This window comes from Gallus gallus, chromosome Z (genome assembly GCF_016699485.2).
Source record: "Gallus gallus isolate bGalGal1 chromosome Z, bGalGal1.mat.broiler.GRCg7b, whole genome shotgun sequence".
In the NCBI taxonomy this organism is placed as follows: domain Eukaryota; kingdom Metazoa; phylum Chordata; class Aves; order Galliformes; family Phasianidae; genus Gallus; species Gallus gallus.
The window spans coordinates 69,621,438-69,647,832 of NC_052572.1; the positions used below are offsets into that span (position 1 = coordinate 69,621,438).

Genomic DNA, 26,395 nt, shown 5'->3' on the forward strand with positions numbered 1-26,395 from the left:
ATCCTGTCATTGCTCAAGAGTAACACCTATAATCTTTTCAGCTCAGGACTGATTTCATGACTGAATGTATACACAATAATTTAATTCACATACACTAATGCTATCGCAGCTTTACAACTAATAAAGAAAAATTTGAGTGCTTTCATAACCTCAGTCTACCCTTATCCCCCCGCATTTCCAACATGTGTCATGCATGCATAACAGAAAAATGCCATGAAGAGATATATTTTAAGCTTATTAACTGAACTTTCCTCACACAGAGCAGGTGTGAGATTGAAGGTGTTTCAGTCTAATTCTGATCATTTTCATTTCTGCAACAGAACACTGCAGATAACACAGACTAGATTTACCTTAACTGAGTCTACCATATTTAAGGTGAATATATATTTCCATGCACTTTCACTGCCAAGAACACCTGCACTTCTGTAACATATTTTCTTCTCTGTTTAAGACTGACAGAAATGACTTCATCAGCAAATGTGGCACCCATTCAAAAAACAAAACAAAAGTTACCATAAGAAAGGCACAGGTAGGATACAGAAGGCTTTGATTCCTCATATAGCATTTTATGCCCCACTACCCAGCTGTCTCTATCAACTACCAAAAAGTGGACTGCATCTGTTATAATAAAGAAGGAATTAAGTGGGTATCTCCTTGATACAGAAAGAGGATTCATCTGCAACACACTTTCCACAGAGGAGGTGAAGAGAATGAATACATGAGAAGAGAGCTAAATTCCCTGAGGTTTATTAAGAACATTAGGACCAGCAAAGGAAATCCAAGCATTTAAGTTTTGAGGCAAGATTTTTTAACTTAAATGTTTAATTTTGGATGCTGGAATCCTTCTAAGTGGCCTTATTTTCAAAAGTTAATTGTTATCTGTTGATCCTTCACAATGTTTGAAAAAGACTAGAACTAGAAGCCTGTGATTAATAACAAACTTCATACTCCTAGGTCTACCACTTCAGTTTCCACAAGGAGAGCACAAAATGTTTCCATATTTTACAGTGAGAAATTGAGAAAATTTTTGTGAAGCACTTAGAGAATGTGAAATCAATGTGAATGGTCAGTAAATGCTTTTGTCAAACTATTGATAAGTTTCATGGAAAATTATTACAGGTGTAGGAAACATTCCCTGGGTTTTATTATCCATTCTGTGTTGTTAGAGACGTGAGACTTTCAGTCCTTCAATGGCCTCCTGCAGTTTCAGAGGAGGGTATAGACTCAATGGTTTACAGATATTTTCTACACAGAAAAGGATGTCAAGACTATGTAACTGCTGTCTTCTCGTCTAAGCTGATGTTATAAGCAGTACTAATCAGAAACTGATGGCTAAAATAGCTTTTTTGTTGAAAAAATCCTTAAAAAAATTAATTAAAAGTCCTTTTTTTTTTTCATCTGTGATAGAGAAGACAAAAATGAACACCTTCTTTACGTGACTCAAACTTTTCTGTATCCGTCTGTTACCTTCTACTAACCATATGAATTTTTAACCACTACGAAGGCACAGATTAAACCACTCATCCTGAGTGCTAAACAAAATCTCTATATTTCCAAAGAAACAATGGGAGTTCACACTGTATTTCAAAATCAATGCATCTTAAGCATTTATAATACCAAAAAGATGACTTTTTTTCCCATTTATGCTGAATTGATATGACTACTTTCATCTCCAGCTTGTACCAAATAAACATACTGAGTGTGGGCACGCCAATAGCTGCAGCATGATGAATTTATGCCTGTCCCCAAGTGGTCCCATCAAATTAATTAGCACAATGTCATTGGTTGACTTAGCAAATGAAGCAACTCCCTCAGGAGTGCATATGCTTTACTTCCATTTAAAGAAATGCGGTGCTCAGGTGTGCAACAAGAATGTACAAAGTGTGTAACAAGAGAGTACAAGTGTGTAACAAAATATTTGGCAAACTTTGTTTCCCTAAAACAAAGAAACAAATACAAAAACTACATTTCCTTGCACACCCTTTTAACCGTGTCAGACAACTTGCCATGTTTCCTAAAGAAATTCCTGGAAGCTAAACAGAAACTATGGGGTGTTAGCAAAGCATCAGCCTTGTGAAATCAAGGTAACCTCCTGTAAAGTTCCTGAATATCAGCACACAGATGATTGCAAAGATGTAAGTGGCTTTGCACCTCTGTAGTAAACCAAGAGCTTTCTTAAATCTTCAGCCAAAGTTGTTTTGTTAAGTCACTGGTTACTTATTTCCATATTTTTTCTGTCTAGAAGGGGGAAAATTACAGAAGGGTTGAGTTATCTGTGCATCACATGCACCAGATGTCAATCACTTATTAGCATTATGAATCAGGCAGTAGCACTTGGTTCCAGGGGAATTACAATTCAGTACAGAAGCAAATGAAAAAATACAGTAAAAAAATAGTGAGAGCACATAGAACTTACACAAATTTTAAGATTTGTCAGGTCATAGCAGCAAAGAAATAAGACAAAGAGGGAAAAAAGGCATAATACCCCTGTGAAGTTAATGAATTTTCGCAGTTTTAGCATCCCAAGGCATGCACTTGGATTTAATTTTGAAACTGCAGCAAATATTCAACATATTTTTTCCAGTCCTTCACTACTTTACTGCCACATAAATACATTTTTTTAAAATAGAACTGAAACACATTTTAGTAGACTGCAGAGTTGACATACAAAGCTATACTTGTATCTCCTTGGAACATGAGAATATTTTCACTGACATTTTGGAACCAACTGGAATTGCCTTGCTATGAAATAACAAGCTAGGACCATTATGAAAGACAAGGCAGAAAACTTCCAAAAATATTTCAAGTATTTAATTCAAAGTAGCTAATATAAATGCTAAAAGGAAAAACCCTCCCTGGGGTCGCTCTTTCTTTCCCCTCTACAGTGATTTAATGAATTCTAATAAAATTATATGCTGGTGAAAAACCCTCAAAGGATTTCACCCATTTACTTGAGATACATTTCCAACTTTGGTTTTTAAATTCATAATAATGCATAATTAGAAGCAAACTCCCTTTGTTTTGCTTGATGCATTTCACACAATCAATGGGCCGAGAAGAAAATGGGCTCTGATCAGCTTCCTAAAAGACACATCGTCATCCTAGAGAGCAGCTGGTCCTCCACAAAAGCAAATATGCATGCATGCATGAATGTGGGTTATGTGTGTATGTGTTTTACACATCTGTAGATTCATAAAGGAGTGGTATATTATTTCCAATGAATATTCCAATTTTATTAATTCTGTTTGTTTCCTCTCTATGAAGTTTATTGATGGAAAATTATGCTGTATCTTACTAGGCTGCAGATAAATTTTTAATCTGACAACAGCTGCATAGCCTTAAAAGGATAAATTTACATACTGAAATGAACTAGAAGAGATAGAAGGGATATATTTCACATTACTGGAAATGTCTGTTGTACATCTTACTATCTGTATTTATTGCCTCTTGTGACACATTAGCAATAATTATTACACATTATCTGCCTAGTCCTGCATTAACTAAATGAATTTCTTCGCTTTTAGGTACTAAGTATTTGTAATTTTGATTATGATACGGTCCATTAGAAAAGAGTGGCTGGCAGGAAAGTGAGCTAAATTTGAAAGCAAAGTTATGTGAATAGAAGAAAAATGAAGCTTTACTTGGAATCTCCCTAGAAGAAGCAGCATCATTAAGGCTTTGTGTCTTCAGCCAAGGCCCATGGAGGTAAAGAATGAAGATGAGTGGAAAGCAAGAAATGAAAGCAGAAAGAAGGGAGGCACTCACTACTTGCAGTTTTAATACTGAGAATACTAAAAAAAAAAATGTCTCAGGGAACTTGCTGAATGCATGTCTACTACCTATGAGGAGCACAAAGATGGACAGCATCAAGGACTTCAGGATTCCAGCACCTGGTGAAAACATTCCTCTCATCAACCCGCATCTTCTCAGACTTTCTGTCTAGCAAAAGTGTCCTGTAAGTAAGCAAAAGTATCCTGTAATATAAGTCCTAAGCCCAAACAGGTGAGGGGTACCTGAAAACGTATTCTCTCCTTCCTGCTGGACTGTCCTAAGCACACAGATACCTGAGCTCTCCCCGCTGCTGAGATGGTTCTCTCTGTTTACTCACTCGTGTTTCCATTTATGCAGTAGTGATGTAACTTCAATGACTTTCACTCTGCTTATTCATATGGATGGCAGCCTCAAGTTTCTTGTTCTCCCTTAGTCTTTACAGCAGTATGCTGTAGGAACAATATGATAGAAATAAAGCACTCATGGAGCTTTTTATGGAAGGGAGGGCAAAGGATCAGGACAAAACACATTTGCTATTAATTGCATTTCCATGACTGTTAGAAAAAAAAAAATCACAACAGAAAAATTACATACTATTCTTTCAAATGGTAAAAATCGAAAGAGATACATCGTAGAAAATACTTATTAAATTGATTCTGAATCTCTCCTTAAAGAGTGCTTAATCCAAGCCACCTTTCTTCTCTATCCGGGAGTATACATTGCAAAATCTCTCAATTTATTTTCTAATTCTATCTACCTTGGGCAAATACCTTATGGTGCTGCTTTTCCATGCAAAATTGATGGAAAACACCAACTAGTGGAAGTAATATTTTGGCCGTGAACAGACAGATAGACTTGTTTATCATCAAGATGGAAACATATTTCCCTTCTTTATACAAATACATCTATCAGCTGGAAAGTACTTTGTGTCTCTTCAACAAAGAACAAACCAGCTCTAGTACTAAGCTATGTGCCAGTAAACTAGAAAGTTACTTTAATTAAAATGTTTTATATACAGAAATATATAACTACTGAATAATAGCCTCAACCTAAAGATAAATTAAGCATCTTAAATTATGAAATATCAACTTAAATCTTTACTGTTGTCAGCAATTGCCTTCAATACTACCATCTTTATATCCAGAGAACTAATTTATATATTAGTGCTGAGAATAAAACCTTTTCCTGTCAGGTAGAATCAAAAGGATCAACACTGTGTACGGTTTCTATATTACAGCTTCCTTTTCATTTGTACTTTTATTACTTTTTATTTTATTTTCTTGTAGAAATGGTTGCTGTAGGCATAGATTTTGATTAATAACTCAGCTAAGCATTCTGTTTGAAAAGAATTAACTATCTAGGCAGGTACAACAGATGTATTTAGAAAAGAATATTTTACATGGAAAATTACAAAGAGGACCATAATTACAGATTGTGAGCAGTGTTTTTTGGGGGGGATTTCCTCTAGGTAGGGAGAAATCTGTTGGGAAAGCTGTTGTACCATAAATTTATGAACTGATAAGCATGTTCTGAAAGAACAGTAAATCACCCTTAAACTTGGCTCATGCAGCACATGTCTGAAGTCTCAAATTTAAAAATATTTTTTTAATATAAAAGTCTCTCAGGACTTTGTTTTTCTATATATATTCAAATGACTTGTACCAGAATGAGTGATGCACTGCCTCAGAACTACATAAAATCTATACAGGGTGGCCTTATTTTTTGTTGGTATTAGTATTTCAAAAGTCATTCAAGCATACAACCATTAGACCTATATGTTTAGCATCAGTAACTGTAAAATACAACATAATAAACTGGAAGTTACTGAACTTGCACCTTTACACCGTGGACATTAAATTCAGAAATGAGATTGTGGACCCTAACCTACTGCTTCATATGTTCAGATTTGCACTCTTCCATGTATCAAACAGCTAAATGGCTAGGTGAATCTTACCTCAAGCTGTTCTTATTTGTCCTGGTTTCAGCTGGGATAGAGTTGATTTTTTTCTTCATAGCATCTGGCATGATGCATGATGCTACTTTTTGACTTTAGAAGAAAAACAATGTTGGTAACATACCAATGGTTTAGTTGTTGCAGCAGTGCTGCACTGGGTCAAGCATGTTTCAGCTTCTCAGCTTCTTGTACTGTTTTGCCAGCACGGGGGCTAGGGGAGCATAAGGAGCTGGAAGTGGACAGAACCAGGACAGCTGACCTAAACTTGCTAAAGGACTGTCCCATACTATACGACACAATATGAAAACTATAAAGTCACAGGGAGTTGGCTGTGCAAGCAGTTGCTACTCAATTGCATTGCTTATTTTCTACATATGTACTATATTATAATTACTATTATGTTCCTTTTCTCTTCCTTTTCTGTCCTAGTATTTATTTTTATCTCCATGTTTTTTTTTTTTTTTTTTTTTCCTTTTCTTTTTTTAACCAACTCTCTTCTCCATCCTCTGGGAAAGGGGAGTAAGTGAACAGCTGTGTGGTGCTGAGCTGCCTGCCTCTACTTTATTACTAAGCATACTTCTGACAAAAATGATACCAGATTAGGGAGCAAAAAGGTTTTGCAATTTCGCAAGATAGAAAGCTTCCTACTTAGAAAATATGCATTAGAAAAATAAACTTTGGACACTTGATTCTCTTAAGGGATATTCTGCCCTTCAGGCACTGCTGAATATAATCTGAATATATATCTGAATATAATTAATTGGTTAAAACTTCTCCAAGCCAGGTGAAGTCTGCACGCAATTCAACTAAATACTGAAGCATGTGAACATGGTTAGATGGCTTAAATCAAATCCTGCAAAATATGGAGGAATTCTTAAAGGTAGAATAAAAGTTTACCTGAATCACATTACTTCCACAGAGCTTTAATTAAGGCCTTTTGGAGGAAGAGATCGACACAAAAGGCTCTGAAAATTTAGCAACCTGCACTCCCTGCATATAAAAGGATGATGAAAGAGACAAAGAACATTGCATGAACTGCAACTCTCAGTGGGCTTTTAAGACAAAGATTGTTACCTCTGTATTTCTGGGCTGTTAATGCTTCAGATTACAGTCTCTTAATAACTGCTCCACAGTCTGATGGAAATCTCAGGAAATCTAGCTCACTGTCCTATCATGTAATCACCACAAAATCTCCCTTCAAAAACAGCACCAGTTGAACAAAAAGGCCAGGAACTAATATCAGATACACTTAATAACAACACATCTGCATGGTGTTCCACAACTGAAGATATTTATTGGTGGAAAGATAATCATACATTTATGACATCGGGGGAAGGCAATGCTGACATGTCTTCTTTGTTAACTTACAGTTTCAGCAAAAGGTCGGTGGTGGACACTGTGATTTTGGACCTGTTTTTTAATGAGAGTAGATAAATGCTGCTACAGAATTGAAGCTGGTTTAAGATATGATAAGATCGATAGCACAGCTGTAGATGTGAATATGCAGGACTAACCAGACACTCAAGGCATACTACATGCCATCTAACTTAAGATTTTCCTCTCTTCCTTACTCACTACCTTTGCATCATTTTTATCAGTCTAGTCCTTATACTTGTTTCAGCTTTACTCTGTTCTACTTCCTCCTCCTTCTCCACCATTTTCTACTTTCTGAGCTCCTGAACTGCCCTACTTTCTGAACTCCCTCTGTCTTTCATGACTTCTTCACCCACCCACACCCACTGTTTGCAAAGCTTTTTTTTTTTAAAAAAAACCCACCTTTTTAACAGCCTACCAAACTAACCTATGAGAGAGCAGTCTGTCCCTCAATGATCTTATAAAACTTTCTCTGCCAAAGAGATGACTCAGAAAGAGCTAGAGAAAACTGATAAAAATAAGACAGAAATAATGAAGAATTTGAGAAAGCAAGGGAGTCTTCAGATCTACTTCTGAACTTGAAAATATGACTGAAAAGTCCTAGAGATGTGCATTAAATGATAGGATGGGAGAGCTACTCACCTATATTGCCTTAGCTTCTCAGAAGATATTTAAACGGATAACTTATACAAGCTGTATATAGGCATAATGTGCTAAAAGTTGGGTTTTGTACCTGCTATAATGAAAAAAAAACTTTAAAACATAATTTGTAGATGTGAAGAGGAATGCATTTGTACTTTACACCATTCAGTTTACTTATCTGGGAATAAAATACTCTTGAACATGAAGTTAGGTATCAGATTCTAGCCTTGAATAAACATGAAACAGATTTTGAAGACAAACCTTCATATAATTAGTGCAGTAATAGTCAAGTAGACTTATCTGTTCTTTTTAGCTGAGAAAAGCAGACACATTTACACTTTATCGCACTGGAAGCCAGGACAAAATTGCAAATTACTCAAACGAACCCCGGCAGCACTTGGTCCTGGGAAAAACTTTTATACTAACAGAACATTTTAAATTAGAATGAGACAAAAAAGCCAAAGTATAAATAAAAACACATCTCAGCACAGCACTTTCTATGACAAGATCTTTCCCTATGGAAATGATGCTTATGAAACATTATCTGTACCTGCGGGAAGACAGCTAGCTTTACTACTTCTATTTTAACAGTACGGAAGTGTGGAATAAACAGACAAGAAGAAGCCTGCTGGAGTAATGCCATATAACTTCTTTGTATGTTGGGAAAAAGACCACAGATATATTTTAAGATGAAATGCTGTCACTTCTTCTGTGAATGCCTAATATTATAGCACAGTTGAATAAATTGTTATGAAACTGAGAGTAGATATCTACGCTCCGAAAACAAATAAAACGTTCTACTCAATTATAGCGTTTACTGATAGAGTTTCCCCAGATCACCTTTTTTTTTTTCCCCATTCCAATTAACATGTTTAAGAACACACTGACAGCAAAAAAACTAATGACTATAAATCAGCATTACAAGTGCAAATGAATTCCTTATTATATGATAGGTGTTTCATGAATGCCAACAGAAGATCAAGGTCAGGAAAAAGAATCACCACTTATTCATACCGGCAGGAACTGAAAAGATAAGTGAGAGAAATTACATGGTATTTTGAAGTAGCTAAAAGTAAAAGCTTAAGAGGTCATTAGTAATACTTTCTACATATTCCATGACCTATTGGAAGCAATGCTTTTAAGATTAGTACTTTTTCAGTAATTAATCACTTTTGGGGTGTTGGATAGCTCTTTAATCAAATTACCCCATCTTTCCTTGAAATAGTAATTGGCCAGATTTATCTCTGATGCAATTCGTTTGACTTCTGGAAAGCTATATCAGGGATGAATTATTGCTTTGATCCTTGTACCTCTGACATTAAGGCAGCGCTCTATTTTTCTGCTCTGGCAAATGGAAAAGAAATTACATCCATTCGGTCATCCTTGTTTTCCTTTAAGTACAACAACAAACAAGTATAACTGTAAACTAAAATAATTACACTGGTAACTTTTAAAGCTAATGCAAACTGCCTTTGGAAAAGATGATATTAAGAACCTGAATGAAAACAGAATGAGAGGGAGTTGTAAAAGTTTGGAGTTGCATTTTCAGCTCAATTTGCAAGAGGATTCTGGCCAGTGTATAGAAACAGATTTTCAAATATTTGTATCCAAAATCAAAGATGTCAATTAGCTAATCAACAGTTCTCATTTTAACACCTACACTGTGTAAAATCTTAGTACCTAAGAACATGTGAACTGCTTTCACTCCATTGATAATCTCCCAGGTCTGAATCCCTTAATTAATTCATTGTCCTGTATAAAAGTTAGTTTTTTTTTTTATTTTATTCTATTTTATCTACTTAGTCTTTCTTCCTTTTTATTTTTCACTGATTTTATTATTATTATTATTATTATTTTACTATTCTCTCAGCTGTAAATGCATTATTTTTAATAGCAGACTTGTCCACACCATGAGCATCAAATGTTCCAGGTGTTTTGATTTTGACTGGGTGAAGGGCTGGGTATGTACACTGTTAACCTACTGTTCTAAAACAAACTTTAAAAATGTGTGCAGCATTTTCTGTACACTGCATAAGAAATCTATGATCTTTACTTGGATTCATATCTCGGCAAAACACAATTTTACAGAATTTTTTTTTTACTGTCAAGTCACTGCTATAACTTCTTCAACATTTTTTGTCCTATATTCACAATGGAACTGGAAGTGAATATTTCAAATATTTTGCTTTAAGTGGAGAAACCTAGTTTTTAGATCACTGATCAAATATCAGGAGAGTGTGGCCAGTAATCACCTTACATTATCAATGTTTTGAGGCCTATTATTAACATTGTACTGTAGTTAAACTGCATTGTGCTGAGAAGAAAGTAAATAACATTTCGCAATGCATACAGTTGGTTGTTTAGTACTCCAAATATACTTTGGACAGAATTTCACCTGTGTCACCTTACTTCTTTTGCTGCATTCTTGTAGCAGGTTACAAAAACTTCCGTACAGGATCTACTTCACCAGCAACGGCAATAAGGATTAGAGAAATTAACTGCACATTACAAAGTTAATAAAGGTGTCTACTTTTACCCTAAAGCCTGCTCAAGCTCTGTTTGCAATATGCTGAAAGCCACCAGTTTCTCTGGAAGGGTTTCCAGAGGAGGCAAATCTGCCTTCACTTGACTTTTCTGCTTTATAGGTTTTAGAACACACACATATCCACTGTGAAAAAGTACAACATTGTGGTCTACCTCCTTACTGTCTGCTCTTCTTGAAACAGCTTTGGAAGCTTCTCCTCTTTTCCCTAGCATATAAAAACCCAACACTGAAAAGCATTTTTGCAGATTACTTGGGATCACACACGAGTACCCACTGCTAGGGAATTCCCATTTACATGAATTCCTTACTTAATATTGACCTACCATTATCTTGTTAATTAACTTTAAACAGTAGCCTAACTTAAGAACAAAAGTTTCAACCTTGTGAAGTAAATGCTTCCTTTTTTTTTGATTAGAAGTCTGAAAACAGTTCTGAAAAAAAATAAGAAATGACCACAATGGTTATGTTTCAGCAAGTATTTTTTTCCTAGCTGATCCATGATTTCATACAATTTGTAGGCTGATTGCTGATACCTTCATTTCAGTTTTAGTTAGCCTTGGGAGTTTCCTGAGTCTGTTTCTTGTTCTGAGGATGAAAGCTCTTCTCTCTCTTTCATGTTTCTCATTTTTTCCCCACAGTTCTCTTCCTCTGTTCCAAAGTGAAGACAAAGCTCTTAACCAATGACAGCTATTAAAACTTCTGTTTCTTTTCCCTCAGTAGTTTTTACAGTTCAATCTTTCCCAATTATCTTTTAATAAAATGAAAACATGTGAGGGCTTGTGTTTGCCACTTTTGAAGGGCCAATGAAACATCTGTTTCTTACTTAGTAGAATGATATCACTTCACATCTATATTAAGGACACCCATGATAACTAGGTCAGTGGAAAGAGACCATACATGACTACAGAAATAAATACAGATGTCAGATGTATCATTATAGTGCTCCAGCTTTCTTGTTTTAGACAATCCTGACATCACAGAAAAAGCTATCTGAGCATATTCACCTGGACTGCCAACCTGGAGTAAGAGGACATCTAAATATAACAACACAAAATTGAAGAAGAGTGTGTTGTTTTCCCTTTTTCATGTTATTGACAAACTACAAGGATCCTCACCCTCAATGCTGTACAACAATAATATATTTTGTATGCATGCCTAGTCTGTACTACAGTACACTAATTGAACTAATCCAGCACTTTTGCCCCCTACAATATTAAAATTGATGGGATAGTTCATTGCAGCAGATGTGTTTAGAGGATGCACTCTCCAACTAAAAGCAGTAACTTCCTGAAGCATCCTGGAAGTTCCCAAAATTATATAGGATTCTCAATAACTCACATACATAGGGCACCCAAAGAATGGTAAATATGACTTGTCTACTCTGATAATATTTTCCAGCCTTCTCTTGAACAGTGCTCTCTGAAGTGAAGTGCCTTCACAGTGCACTATGAGCAAGACAATCCACTGAATGCAGGAAGAAAACATAAATTCAGTAATGCATGTATATAATTTCTAAATAAATAAATATGCATGCGTTGGGGAGGGTTTATGCTAAGAAACAAACAAAGAATAACTGATAGGAGTGGATGATCAAAGAAGTTTGCAGACCACTGCTCTAGAAAATGGAAATGGTATGATTCAACCTGTACCATCATTCCCACGGGATTTCCAGATACGGAGGATATACCAGATATGCCGGGTGTAAGTGAAAAGTAGTTAGAGTAAGTCATGCTATGTTCACATGAAAAAGAAAAAAAAAAACCCTAACAACTAGATTCATATAAATAAGATCTTTTAGCAATGGTTATCTAGCCTTGTAAATGATATAAAATGCCAACTGTGCTACAGTCACTGTGCCTCCTCTCTGTCATCCTTGTTAAAGCAGCAACAGTAATACCTTCATCCTACTTTCCACAAGAGAAAGTAGAAATGTTTATTATTTTCAAAACCTTTACTCAACTGGATCCAACGACCACACGGCGGTAACCAGGATTTTATAATTTATTCTTACTAATTAACACGTGCAGCTGTTTAACGGAAATGTTTGCCTGTATAAATTTCTAAAATGTCTACCGGGAATGTATTTATTTATCTATCCCTTGTCTGCACATTGTTTGGAATCTCAGCATAGACACAAGTGCAACATGTAGGTATGATGTGAGGTGTCTTGAAGGGGTAAATTCAAATATGCTAGCATTTGACACAACATTCCAATTGTTTTTCTTAAATGCTGGCCATAGGAAGTTACAAGGTATCACAAGGGAAGTTGACAACACTGTAAATGGGTTTTCTAAGAAACAATACATCACTGAAGTTTTTCACTCAGAGTGGTGACGCACTGGGTTGCCCAAGGAGGTTGTGGATGCCCCCTTCCCTGGAGGCATTCGAGGCCAGGCTGGATGTGGCTCTGGGCAGCCTGGTCTGGTAGTTGGCGACCCTGCACATAGCAGGGGGTTGAAACTTGATGATCACTGTGGTCCTTTTCAACTCAGGCCATTCTATGATTGTATGATGATGATTCTATGTTTGAGAGAAAAACATTCTAATCTAATCTAAAGTTTATATATAAGTAATTGCACCCTGAAAAACTGATTCACATGACTGAGAAAATAAATTCTAATAAAATTTGGAGTAACTTAAACTAACTATAGGCAAGTTTGTAAGAAAACAAACAAACAAAACAAAACAAAACAAAAAACAACAGAAGAGACAGAAAAAACCTACTGATGTTGCTGAACTGCAATAATACAGAGGGAAAATATCAGTATCTTAGTTCCTTCTATCCTTGTTCTGTGACAAGCTGGGTCCTATGAACGATGTGGCCATCTGCTTGAGAGGTAAGTATTTAATGCTGTCCAAAGACACTGTACTGTTGCACGTGGCATGTGGGATGTAACCGTGTGAAGCCATTCTGTGACATCAAAAGGCTACAAGTCACAGCCACTGTGACAGGGTCCCAAAAGACATTTTGGAATCTTAGAAGTGGTTTGGAAAATGCCAGCTAGATCAGGACTGCTAATAATTGCATGTGAGACAAAATTTTCAGAAGATTAAAATGATACAAGATGAAAATATTTTGTCTTCTAAATGATTCTGAAATACAAGTACCCTAAATAAAAGTGATGCAGGTAAATATGACCCTTGCAAAATCATTTCTTTTGATTAAAATAATCACCGCAGTCTCCTGTTTCTTCAAAGAGACAATGTACTTTGCTTCCCTGAGAGTGAAAAGCTTAGAGGAAAACTGGCAATTCAGACACGGTGAAAATACCCGACTTTTAGGATACCTGAAACATGACTAAGAACTGCTGGCCTTAAGGCAAGAAAATCCTACTGAGCACCAAGGCAAGTCTAAGCTTACAGAACAAAAATCACGGAAATGCAACCAACCAAAAACTACCTTTGCTGTAGTCCATAGTAGACTAAGGGGTAAATTCAAACCACAGCTGCTCAGCAATGGTAATTTGTGCTGAAGGCAAGCAGTCCTGGCTGCAAAGAGGGTAAGCTGGATGGGAGCATGGACCCAGAGACAGGTTCTGTGTCAAGGAGCGAGGTTTCCCTTGCTAACAAGACAGTGGCAGGGCTCTGTCTTGCATGGAAGGTGCAGAGAGAGCACTCTGGGATCGCACAACTATGGCTGAAGTGCCCTGTGCTGACACTCACAGGAGCAGAGCTGAGGAAATGTGCGAGTCTGCTCATAGCTCACAGCACAGCTCTGCAGGCTCCTCAGAGGACTCTGCCTAATGCATTGCTCACCAGACCTCTTTGTATTAAAGCAAATATAATAAATCTAATAAATGCCTGCTTCATCTCAAGGAGTACAATAAAAGTGTACTACTATCTCCTATTATCCACAGTTCCCAGAATTAGCAACTTCATCACAAACCTATGAGAAGGAAACAAAACCACCTGCATGCAGTGCAACTGGGATTTTAGAGACCCATCTAGAAAAGATTCTGAGTGCTTCAAAAAGAGAAGATAGGACAGGGTATGGTTTGAGTCAGCATAGGTAGACTTACTATTTAGCCTGGATACACCTAACAGTTAAATTCCTATTGTACAAAAAGAAATCTCAGTCCTGAAGGATAAAGTCATATTTCTTGTGTTTTTCTATCATTAACATTTCTACATCTCTATCCCCCACCAATGATCACAAACATTAAATGCACTTAATTTTTGAAGTTTCTTATTTCTCCACTATTATCTGTTATATTTTCAAAGTGAGTATAATGGTGAAACAGAGTTGATGATTTGTCACTGTTGATACATTAGTCAAACTACAAAATCTATTGAATTTGTTTTAAATAAAGGGTCTAGATCATCAATTTTTAATAGAATTCTGTATACAGATATATACATGAGTATATATACACATATATCTACATGGAGATGAGAACACTTTTTGATGGAAGAGTACAACTCCTTACATATTACTTGATGGTGAATTTGATATCTTTGTAAATTCACTCTTAGGCCGTAAGGAATACCTTGTGCTTTGTCAGATTCCAATACCAGTTTTTCATATTTTCAGGTTATAAATTTGAAATGTTGTACTATTAAATGCTGCAGCTCATCTGGATTCTTCTTGAATTTCTAAAAGTACCTCCCAACTTGCCAGTACTGCACTTTATTATTCAAAGGTTGTGCGTTTCACTAATGTGCTAGCTTATAAACAGTATCAGGACTAGTTCTATTCTGTGAGGGGGTCTTAGAGACTATTACACATAAATGCTTCTAACTACTTTTCCTCCCCAAAGAGATCCCTCTGCTAAAATTGCACTGTTTTTCTTCTAGGGGAAAAAAAATAATCACTGACTGCTCTATCATAAAATTGCAACTCACTGGAAACAAACATTCTTCAAAATAAGACTAGGATAAGTAAATGCTTTAAACACATATTTCTAACTTCTACAGCAATATTGTTAAAATTCAGAAGTGTGCTTTTTTATTAAAAAAACCTTAGCAATTAGTATAAAAAAGTAAGATTTTAAAAGCCAACTACTCGGCTTATAAAATTTTCAACATTTCAACATCTAGTCCTGACATGAGTGGGCAAAATTTGGGAGTATTGTGAACATATTTGAAGGATTAGAAAACCATTTTCTGTGGTAGCTGCATCAGCTGAGGACTGGAAATGCTTGGTACGTGACAACACTGCATCTCAAATGGATCACGAGATATTGAGTACTCGTGCTTTGTTAACACAGAAGCCAAAGTTTGTAAGTTTAACACAGACACCAAGAATAAAAATCAATACCAGCTGAGACGTTACAGCAAATACAAATGAGACCACTGATGGAAAAACTGTCATAAGAATGATCAGAAAATAGAAAAGAATTAACACAGAAATTAGCAGAAACTTACCAAGTTGAAACGGCTCATTGCTCACTCTTTTGGTGGGAATCTTCCACCACTTCTCTGCTCCAGACTATTATCTTCATATCAACCTGGGAAAAATAAAATCAATTCAAAAAAACCCCAAAAGCTAAAAAAACAAAGCAAAACAATGGCATTCAAGTCTTTGGATAAAACAATTTGATTAACAGTCAGATATCTTTCAATAGCCTAATATAACAGTTCACATTCTCTTTTCATTATATTTGTGTTCAAGACTGAGAACACAGCAAATCACAAACTGCCACTAAGCAATCAAAAAACAAGCAGTGTAATCTGTTACATAATATATCTCTTTAGCTTCCCTTTACTTATGGAATTCAGTAAATCATAATAGAAGCTTTAGAACTCTAGTAGTCATATGCAGCAGGAGGTAAACCCTGACATGAACCGATATGGCTTGTAAGAATACATGTATTCTTGAATGTCTCAGTTATTTTCCAAAGTCTACTTGCTATTTCTGCCAGTCTGTATTATCTGGGGAAGAGCTTAAAATGCACTATTCCAGTCACGCATTAATAAAACGAAATTAAAAGCTTGGCCTCCAACACCAGAGAGCCAAAATTCACTATGCAGCAATTCTTCACTAAAAATTCTCTTTCTTCTGGTTACACAGTCAGTTGTAGTATCATTCTTCAAGTCAATACATAGAGTTACACTTACACTTCAGATATTCAGTTCAGGATATCAAAATAAGTTTCCATATTTTTCACTTAGGCTAGCGTATGGCCTGAGGAAGAATGACTTGCTACCAAGATAGGTACTCTGAAAATAAGATAACTCTGTTTTGGATTCTTCACTTGAAACAAACATAAACACTTTGGTTTTACACAGAAGCCTTGTGGTACACAGAATTAGGACAGGTCACCAAAAAGTAATATATCCAATTGTCAAGGCACTTAAGATGATCTGAGTGATACATTTCTTTCCTGTGAAGTAACTTTATGCAGTTAACACAAGTAAGTAGGGGCAAGCCATCCTATTTGTTTTGAATTCCTCTTCAGGAATTAGCTGTCATAAGACAGTATATATGCCTCATGTCTTAAACTCTTACCTTACTGCTATTTGTAATGCAATGCAAATTCAAACATGAAAGATGAATGAGGCATCACTCAGAATCTTGTTATTTATGACATGATATGTTTTGGATATCCATCCATTTTTAGATATTATTGCTTCTATATCTAGATTCAATGACTCAGTTAAATTTTGCCCCAGTCCAAATTTATATGACAGAATAGCTTTTCCTGCCAAACTGTTTTTAAAGCCAGAAAAATAGACACTTTATCCTTACTATAATGACTGATATTTACTAGGTCAGTGGATAATTTGATGTTATAAAAGAATCTATTTTTAATAATACCTACTTAGAATGCATCAAAGCTAAGAGAATAATTTCTCTGTTTCAGGACTAGCTTTTGAGAACATTCTATTACTGGAATAAATAAGAGATACTATTTAATTTCCCCACTGTTCTGTTTTATTTTCAGAGTGCACTGTTTTAAATAATGTTCCTGATAACATATTATGATGAATTATATTGTGTGACGTGTAATACTTAGGAGTACTCTAATATTAACCTGCATTATATACACATGGCCTATTGTTGGGAAGGGCTATAAGAATGTCCACTGGAGTTGTGAAATATTTTGGAGAACCACTGAGGAAAGCCAGCAGATGGGTTGGATGAACTCATATTGACTTATTTTTTTCTAATATCCCAGCAAATTTATTGGCAAACTTAACTACTCATTTAATATGTACAATTACATCACCTTAATTCTGTGCTAACTATACTAACACCCTTTCAAAGGTTTGTCTTTTAACACAGATATCTCGAAGATAAGGGCAGTATTTGCATAGAAAGAAGAAGGTTCAATGGGGATAGATGTAAGAATATCTCTGGTCTGAATCGTCAGGGAGAGACTGCTAGCTGACTTGCTCTTTGAGTTTAAGGCAGTATAACTCATCTACATGAGGAGCTGAAAGAAAATGACAGAGGAAGAAAGACATCTTTTTATGCTATGTCACTTTTTTGTTTGCTTGTTTGTTTGTACTAATTACTGAGAACCACCTGGGACTTGGATGCTTCAAGACATTTCAGACTTCCTTTGTAAACTCAGGATTAAGTCAAAACATGTCCAGATTTCTCAATGGAAACACTGTCTTATGAGATATGCAACCCATTTCCTGAGCTATTCTTGCTTTTCAGCATAAATCTCAGTAAATGTAAAAAAATGAAATCGCATTTTCTGACAGGAATTGAAATTGACTGCTCCTTTAGCATATGGCTACTTTCTATTTCACAGCATATGTAAACTATTATGGCCTTATCTAAAAACTTATGCTTTGAATGTATTTTAGTCCTGAAAGTCACTGGGAAATGAACTATCCTGTTTCATTATATAATTCTGCTTTAAAAATTTGGAAGATGGGAAAAAAACAAATTTCACAGCCCTGGAGTAAAAATGAAAATTAATGGAAACTGGATGCATTTTAACTCTTGTACTTGTTTTTAAGGATTTGAGAATGAGGCAGACAAGACCTTTGATATTTCTTCCTAAAATATTTACAAGTCTCAAGGAGTAATCATTTGCACCCTTGGAGTATTCGTACAGAGCTACTGCTAAAATAAACTTTGAACTTGATTGACCTAACATGGTATTGAACACCTTTGTCTAGCTATTTCCTCATTTGAACTCTTCCTTCCAATCTCCACTTCCTGTTATTTAAGTTATAATTGTATAATCAAAAATTGTTCTCAGACCGGCATTTGTAAACATAACCTACTGCTATGAGCATTACTTTATTTATCCTGAAATAAGTTGGAATAATTTTGAGGAACAAACTGGGACTGATAGACAATAGGAGTGTAATAAAATAGCAGAAATGGCAGCAAAAGCATAGAAGCAAAATGTAACTTTGGACTGAAAAGTACTATTCACATGCTTAGTTAGCATTCTTTCATTCTGAAAAATCAGGGACATGAAATAAGCAGATTTCAGTCTTCATATTTGGTGGCATTGGAGTAGGCTCAATTATAAATTATTGCCTCACTGGGAAGGAAGAAGAAACAAAGATACTGAGTTATAGCTTTTCACTGAGGACAGCTAGTCAAGACACCAGGACAGTGTGTCCTTCTGCATTCCTTGATCTTGATCTACAATCTAAGCAGAGAGGTCTGTCTACAAAAATGCATTTAAAAAAAATGCAGCTATGTCAGTCACTCTAAAAGTAATGCCTACTACTTACTTCCACAGAAATTACAATGGATTCAAGGAAGACAGAAACACTATTTGATAGAGCAAATTCTCAAAGCCATGAAGAATAGGACTTGTCTTCCATGTCACCGTCATCTCTGTTGAAATGCACCACCTACTGCCTCACTGTGCTCCACTGGTTGGTCTCCATAAATGTTCAGCAAGCAAAGGGAATCACTGTTTTCTGCATGGAGGAATTTAATTACACACCTTCAGTGTGTAATTTTTACTTCATGCATGCTTCCATGTCAGACACCATTCCATCATACTGCCTCTCTGCTGCCATCTGTCACACAGCAACAAAACGCAATGGAATCTTGATGGGAAGGTTCAACCCCTACTGCCATACCACAAACATCTGCATGTGACATTATGTGCCAACACAACAAAATAGGAGGCATTATTTTTACTGCAGTCCTCATATATCTTGACAGGACAGTATAGCAACAATGCACAGGAAAGTTTAGATCAGTTTGTATAACTCACATGTAATGATTTCAGTTATATATGTACCATGAACATGAAAACAGAATCTTCCCCCTGCATCAACAGACCCATACTGAAGACTGGCAGCATTTCACAAGGGTAAAGTCTTACTAAAAGAAGGTGCCTTACAAAGTTGCCTAGATGTTTTACTACTGCCATATAAAGTGAAGCCACATAATGGAGGCAGTTGAATTGTAGGAGCAACCACTGAAAAAAATGAAATGAAAAATGTGGAGAAGTTTTGAATGCTAACAGTCAGAGCTAATGTGTGAGAGGTCTTTGGGAATTATATAGTTTAGACACCATGACTGCTTACACAGAGGATAGAGGTTTCTCCTAACATATTTTACATAACATATTTTACATAAGAATTACAGCACTAACTGTAACCTAGCTTATGCTATTTGTACAATCAAACTTAGAATGTGAAAGGACATCTTCCTTTTCTGCATTGTTTATGACTATCAATCTTATATTCTAGTGCTGAATATGATTAATTTGGGATTCATCTGCTATTTTACTGTGGTGTGTAGTTCATCAAATTTCTATCTCAGTAATTTCGTAATTCTTAGTCAATATCCATTCTCCTATATTATTTGTTTTTATCAATTTTATTTTCTACAATCACTTTCACAAAAATTTGAGACATTTTCTTGAAATCTACTCCTTCAAAAGAACAGGTATCACAAAAATCCAACTCAGCTCTTTCACAGTAAATACCTATTCAAGAATAAAAACTATCTATCTGGCACTGTATTTTCCTAGAGGACTAACAGACATGATACTGGGAAGGATCTCCTTTGGTCTTCATGTCTGGGCAATCATGTTATACTGCTGTCTATCTAAATATTAATTTAGATGTCTCCAGACAAATTGGACTGATGGAAACTGTGCTCCAGAACTGTGTTCTCTTATTAGATATCTAATTTCCAGTTTACATGTGTCTGAGGCCAATTAATGTTCATTTATTCCTAAATAGACTTACCACATGTCTTCCAAATAGAAAAGGATCCAGATCTTCTGCTAATACGTGACTGGAATTTAGTGGATTTAGAGCAGAGCCATGCTACTATCAGAAGGTAATTAAATAAAAGTAAAAAAGAACTCAGAGTTTGAAAAGGCAGTGGAGTCAGGAGACAGTTGTATAGTCTGCAGTTACTTTAAAAAATATCTGTACTCAGTCATTCCAGACAGAAGATGTGTATCAGCATAGCTCAGACTTTATTCATGATCTGAATAGAGTTTTTGGTACCCTTAGTGAATGAGAGTGTAAATCGCCACTACAAGAACCTTTATTTTTATCATGGAGAACAAATAGAGAAGCGCAGATCCACAGTAGCAATTGATACTATCTTCATTTTCTTACATAAAAACTCACAGACAAGACTGGTTAAGGATTGGAACAGCGGCTTACGAGCAAGGACTGAACACAAACACCATTTTTATTTGACTATCAAAAATAGCATTTTAAATGTACTGGTGATGTCCAGCTTAGCTCAACATTCAGTTTAAACTGTACGTTCTTGGAATTAGAAGGTTTACCAAGGCACTGCACACTTTACACACATATCCTCACTTTCTCTAACCAATGCTGGAAACAGACTACTGTTGATATTAACACCTGGTTTTGGCAAATAAAGAAATTCTCATGGTGAAAATCACATTTTTGTTAAGAAATTTAAGTGCCTTTTCAGCTAAGAAGTCAGCAGTATCTTACAAATCAGAAACATGACAAGAGAGTTGAGGACATGATAAACACATAAATTAAAAACAAACAAACAAACAAACAAAAAAACCCAACAAAAACAGAATTTGAAATGTGGAACACTTTAATTTTCATGCTGTGATACAGGTACATCCTATCACACCCAGGAATGCTTAGAGCCAATCTCTAATCTTACTTACTAAACAGCACCTATTCATTTCAAAGGCACTATTTATAGAGAAACTTTGTTTCTCAGGGTAATCAAAGAATGCTGAGGCTTGATTTTAATTGTGTGCCACAGAGAAAATAAGATGGTAGCTGCAGAAATGGGAGCTATCACCACTAGATCTACTATTATGCTATTATCCAGTTAACAGATCTGCATATATCTGCTGCCTGACATCCCCGGAGTCTTACCGGCAGCTGAAAATAAACGTCTTAATTGATTTTTCAATACATGTGTATTAAATGGAGCGCAGTTCCACCTAACAAAATATATATATATATATATATCAGTTTGATTACATTAAATATAGGTGGTACGCTTTTTGACGGGATGCCAGGCATACACATCTATTTCAGATAACAGTATGGAAGTATGACTCTACCTGACTGAAATACAGAAGCAAGTTATGACTTAATCAAGACAACATATGGATCCTAAGGGTACTGAGCTTGGAAATTAAATATTTTCTTAAACTGACTGCATGTCGGCACCCACTAAAATTCTAACAGAAGAATCAGATGACTTGTAGCTGCTAGGTGTCATAAGCCATGATCTTTTTGAACGCAATTTAAAGTTACAATCTCCAGTTTGAAAATAGTCAAACAAACAAGAAACCCTATCAGTAATAAAACAGGCTTTTACTCAATACCATGAAACGTATTTTCATTCCTTGACAACTTAGAAGCATTGTGGCTCCATATCTGAGATTTCTTGTTCTAAAAAGTCAATTTGTGTTTGATGTGGTATTTATATTGTGAGACATCAGCTTCAATGTTATTGTCCATGGAATTAATGCTTCAGATGTAAGGATTTCTGAAATTTCTGAAACAAAACCAGTGAAGGTACTTTCAAAAACAGAGCTTTTATTAATAGTGTTGGAAAGTGACATACTACTACTGGAGCTTTAGACAGCTGGATATATTTTAAGAAACGCTTTTCTTTGTATTAGAATTGTTCCTCCTTGAAACCTTTAAAACCCTCTCATAGATAATACTCTTACATCATAAGGACACTTTTTGAAACTCATATCTGCATGGCAACACACTGTTGATAAGTGCTTTTTTGTGTACTACGAGCACTTGGAAATAACTTCTGAATAAAACTGAATGAGTTCCAGCATAAGTAAATAAATGAATAACCTGAGACACTGCAGCAGGAGCTCAGTGAGACAGTGGTGTGGAAGCTAAACATACTCAACTTGAATCTGTGCAACTGAAGTCTTGCATTAAGTAAGAAGTCTAATAAAATATGCTACAGTATGGAGCTTGAGTGCTCACTGAAACTGATATTGGATCAGAGAATCACAGAATTGTTTGAGTTGGAAATAACCTTTAAAGGTCATCTAGTCCAGTTCCCCTGCAATGAACTAGGACATCTACAGCTCGATCAGGGTGCTCAGAGCCCCGTCCAGTCTGATCTGGAATGTCTCAACTATAAGCTTTTACTATGACTGGCACTGGGTTGGGGAGATTGGTGGGGAAAAAAACAAAACAACAACAACAATAAAAAAAAACCATGCAGCAAGAATTCTTATTAATGCCAGAACTGCAAGCAATCGCATTAAAAATGCACTTTCTATTCTGATAAGCATTAGAGGAGAAACTGCACTTGTATCTTACATGTTGTTTGTCTTCATAAATTTCAAAAAACACAACATTAGGACTTACCTCTGCCCTTTCCCAACTTCGGTGCAGGATTACAGAAACATTATAGAATCACAGAATCATAGAAAGGCTTGGGTTGGAAAGCACCTTAAAGCCCATCCAGTTTCAAGCCTCATGCCATGGGCAGGGTTGCCACCCACCAGATCAGGCTCCCCAGGGCCCTGTTCAGTCTGACCTTGAATGCCTCCAGAGGTGGGGCATCCACAGCTTTTCAGGGCAGCTGTAAGCACTTCTACACTGCTTATATATACACAAGTATATATATGATGAAGTACATATCTATATATGTAGTTCCCATCACTGTATTTTATGTCCTGAGAGATAGCTTTTACACCTTTATTTAGGAATATGCAATGGGAAAGCACAAATGCTGCCTGAGTCTCTAAGTAAAGTGTTCAGTGCTTATTGAAAGTAGTCATGAGTAGATACTCTTTTGTTCAAGGGAAAAAAGGCAGATAGAACAAGACAGAAAAGTTTCTTCTCATTCACAATTCATATTGCCATATCGTTCACTGAGTAAAATAAGCTTATGTTGCATTTACCGTCTGTATTTTTCATGTTTGCTTCTCATATTTCCCATTAGTGACAACTCTGAGAGATACCAGAGCATTTTTGCAGAAGTTATTTCCCAGAGATGTCTCAGGCTTTCAACTGCTTTAGCAATAGCGATTTTCTGAGCATACACCTCAGCTTTTAGCAGTTGCTGCAGTCAGTGTAGTAGTTGTGCCTACATTTCAAATATAGAGAAGTATTTAACTGAAAAAAAGCTAAAAATGGTTTCAGATAGAGTTGTAGTCTAGATTCTGAACTATTTTACATGGATTGATCCAAGGGCTCTGACGGGATTCACTTCTGAGTGCTGAGGGGTGTGACTAATGTTAATACAGGGTCACTTCTTATACTCTCTAATGAATCACGGAAATTTAATGAGCTGCCTAAAGGTCAGAAAAACAAATGCCATTTCTGTCTTCAAAAAGAGTAACAAGAAGGAACCAAGCAACTACAAGCTCGTGAGCCTCACCTGAACTCCTGGAAAAACAATGGAATACCTAATCCTGAAAACAATTTCCAGGCACGTGAATAACAAGAAAATCATCAGAGAAAGTCAGCATGGATTCTCCAACTGAAAGATGTAGTCTGTAGTATAGGTCCTTCTTACAGTGATATTTTTTGCAAGATTTCATTTCCAGCTCTGTTCTCTTCAGGTCTTCATGTACCTGAATTCCCCCTAATAAACAGTTGCAAACACATCTATATATTTTTCTAAATTTAAATTGTACTTCAAAAATTATTATAAATTTTGTATTTTAAATTTGCGATACTTCTGTTACACAGCTGTCATTATATATTAACATCTGATAGTATTTAAGAAATGCAAGAAAAATACAAGAAAGATACACACAAGGTAGGGAGAATTCAAGAAAGAAAAAACAACAGTGAAGGGTTTAGAAAATGCGATCTACAGGAAATGGCTGTGCTAAGTACATCAGTTTGTTGAGCAAGTGAGACAACTGAGGTAGGACATAACTTTACACTCAGAGGATAATGATTAACAGCTTTCAAACTCCACTGCAAGCCAGACAGGAAATGCTGATATAACTTGCAGAAACAAACTATTTGGGTAGATAAGTGCAGATAACATCAGGGATATAAAGGACTTCCATCCTGAATTAATTTAGCAACTTGGACACAATTCTGTCAGGGATGACCTAGCTATAACGAAGTTTCAGGATCCTAGAGCCTTTCATAGAACTATTTCACATTTCTTAGTAATAAAAATCTACCAGAGAAACAAATACAACCTTCGCCTACAACAGAACCTGTGAGACTGGAATTGAAGTTCATGATTATATTATGCCTGAACATGCATAAAGCTTACTCATTACAAGGACAGAGTTTCAAAGCTCTCATGTGGCAATAAGACCTTTCAATTTGTTCTCCAAAAATGTGACTGTCATGCATATGTACATACACTAGGTAGATCCAGGAAAACTCAGCACTGGGTTCTACAGTATTAAAGAAATCACTATCAGAAAAGTCCATGGCCTTGCAAATAAAGCAAAGAAGTATTAGAAAGAAAATATACGAAAACCAATGTGTACCAACACCATATTGCTTTAATATGGGAAGTTTATGCCTGGTAAAACTTTGTTGCTCTTACTGAATAAGCGACTCATGCTCTTCTCTTTGTGTCTTGCCTGCACTTGAAACTTGCTCAATTAAGGGCCCTGGGTAAGTAGCTAGCTCTAATTTCTGAGACCTTGATTTATGTCAGCAGCCTAAAATCTGCATTCTTAGGAAACCAGCCTAGTGCAAACCAAATCACATCGCTCCAGATAAAGCTGAAATATACTGAAGATTTGTTCCTCATCCTCTTAGAAAGGTGTAGAGATGGGTTTTTTATAATATCCATAAGAAAAAACCCCAAGGCTCGTGTTCGATTTCAAGATCTGCTGAGTGCAACCAAACACCACAGATAGGCTTTTTATTCTATCTTAACACAGAAAATCTGCTAATGAAATACCGGGTAACACCAAATCTGTTCTCCAAAGAGGAAAAAACACAGAGGAAAGAGACTTCATTTATAATTCTGAATACCTCTCCTCACTCATTTCTGATTACATTATAGAATTTTCTGTTGGATGAAGGTCCACTGCTGGATTAAAAGATCAAGTCCTTAAATCCTGCAAATTCTAGCAAAAACCTGCTCGTTATAGTATAAAATTTCAGAACTCAGCACTGAAGGACACTTTAGATAGGTACTTAGGGAGCACTAAAAAATTACAGATCCCACAGCAACAGATTACCTCAAAATAGTCTCTGAAGAGTAACTGCCATCACCTCCAACAGTTAGAATGCTAAATCATTCCATCTCAAGCACATTTGGACCACAGATTTCAGCTCATGCTGAACACTTTAATTAATTTTCAAATTCATTTTCAATGTGATTTTTCTATGAAATTACTTCATGTTTCCTTCTATGTTTTGCCACAATACTTTCAGTTTTACCAGCTTTCAAGAAAGTAGGAGCTAAATCAAATATTGTTAGTGCAGGAGGAGCATTTTCTCTTGTAGTTCACTAAGCTATGCAGTGAAATTTTAGTAACCTACAAAGGAAGAAGAATGCAGCCTTCCACAACTGTGCATTACAGACAGTTCTAAGTCCAGAGCTGCTGCTGACCATCTGCTTTTTGAAGTCACGTTTCTGAGCTGACCTTAGAGTGGTCAGAACATCTTTTAAAAGTTAAAATTAATTAAACAAATAACTCCTACGGTACAAAATTTTATTATTCTATACAATGCAACATAGCAATAAACACTGCAGTAAAAAGCCCATAATGTACAGCTATAGCTTTTTAGTGCCATAAAAATGT

At 35.9% G+C, this 26,395-nt stretch overlaps 1 long non-coding RNA gene and 1 other non-coding gene across 2 annotated transcripts in view; both read right to left on the bottom strand.

Moving 5' to 3' along the window:
• LINGO2 overlaps window positions 1–26,395 on the bottom strand; it is a 318,294-nt gene that overhangs the window by 47,608 nt on the left and 244,291 nt on the right. Inside the window, exon 4 of the transcript XR_005842969.2 lies at window positions 15,651–15,733. This is a non-coding gene — a transcript (leucine rich repeat and Ig domain containing 2). The remainder of the gene's footprint in view (window positions 1–15,650; window positions 15,734–26,395) is intronic.
• On the bottom strand, window positions 5,260–13,169 carry LOC121108451. Its single transcript, XR_005842970.1, has 3 exons — window positions 13,011–13,169; window positions 10,820–10,934; window positions 5,260–10,717 (listed from the first exon to the last, which is right to left on the bottom strand). It is a non-coding gene; the product is annotated as an uncharacterized LOC121108451 (long non-coding RNA).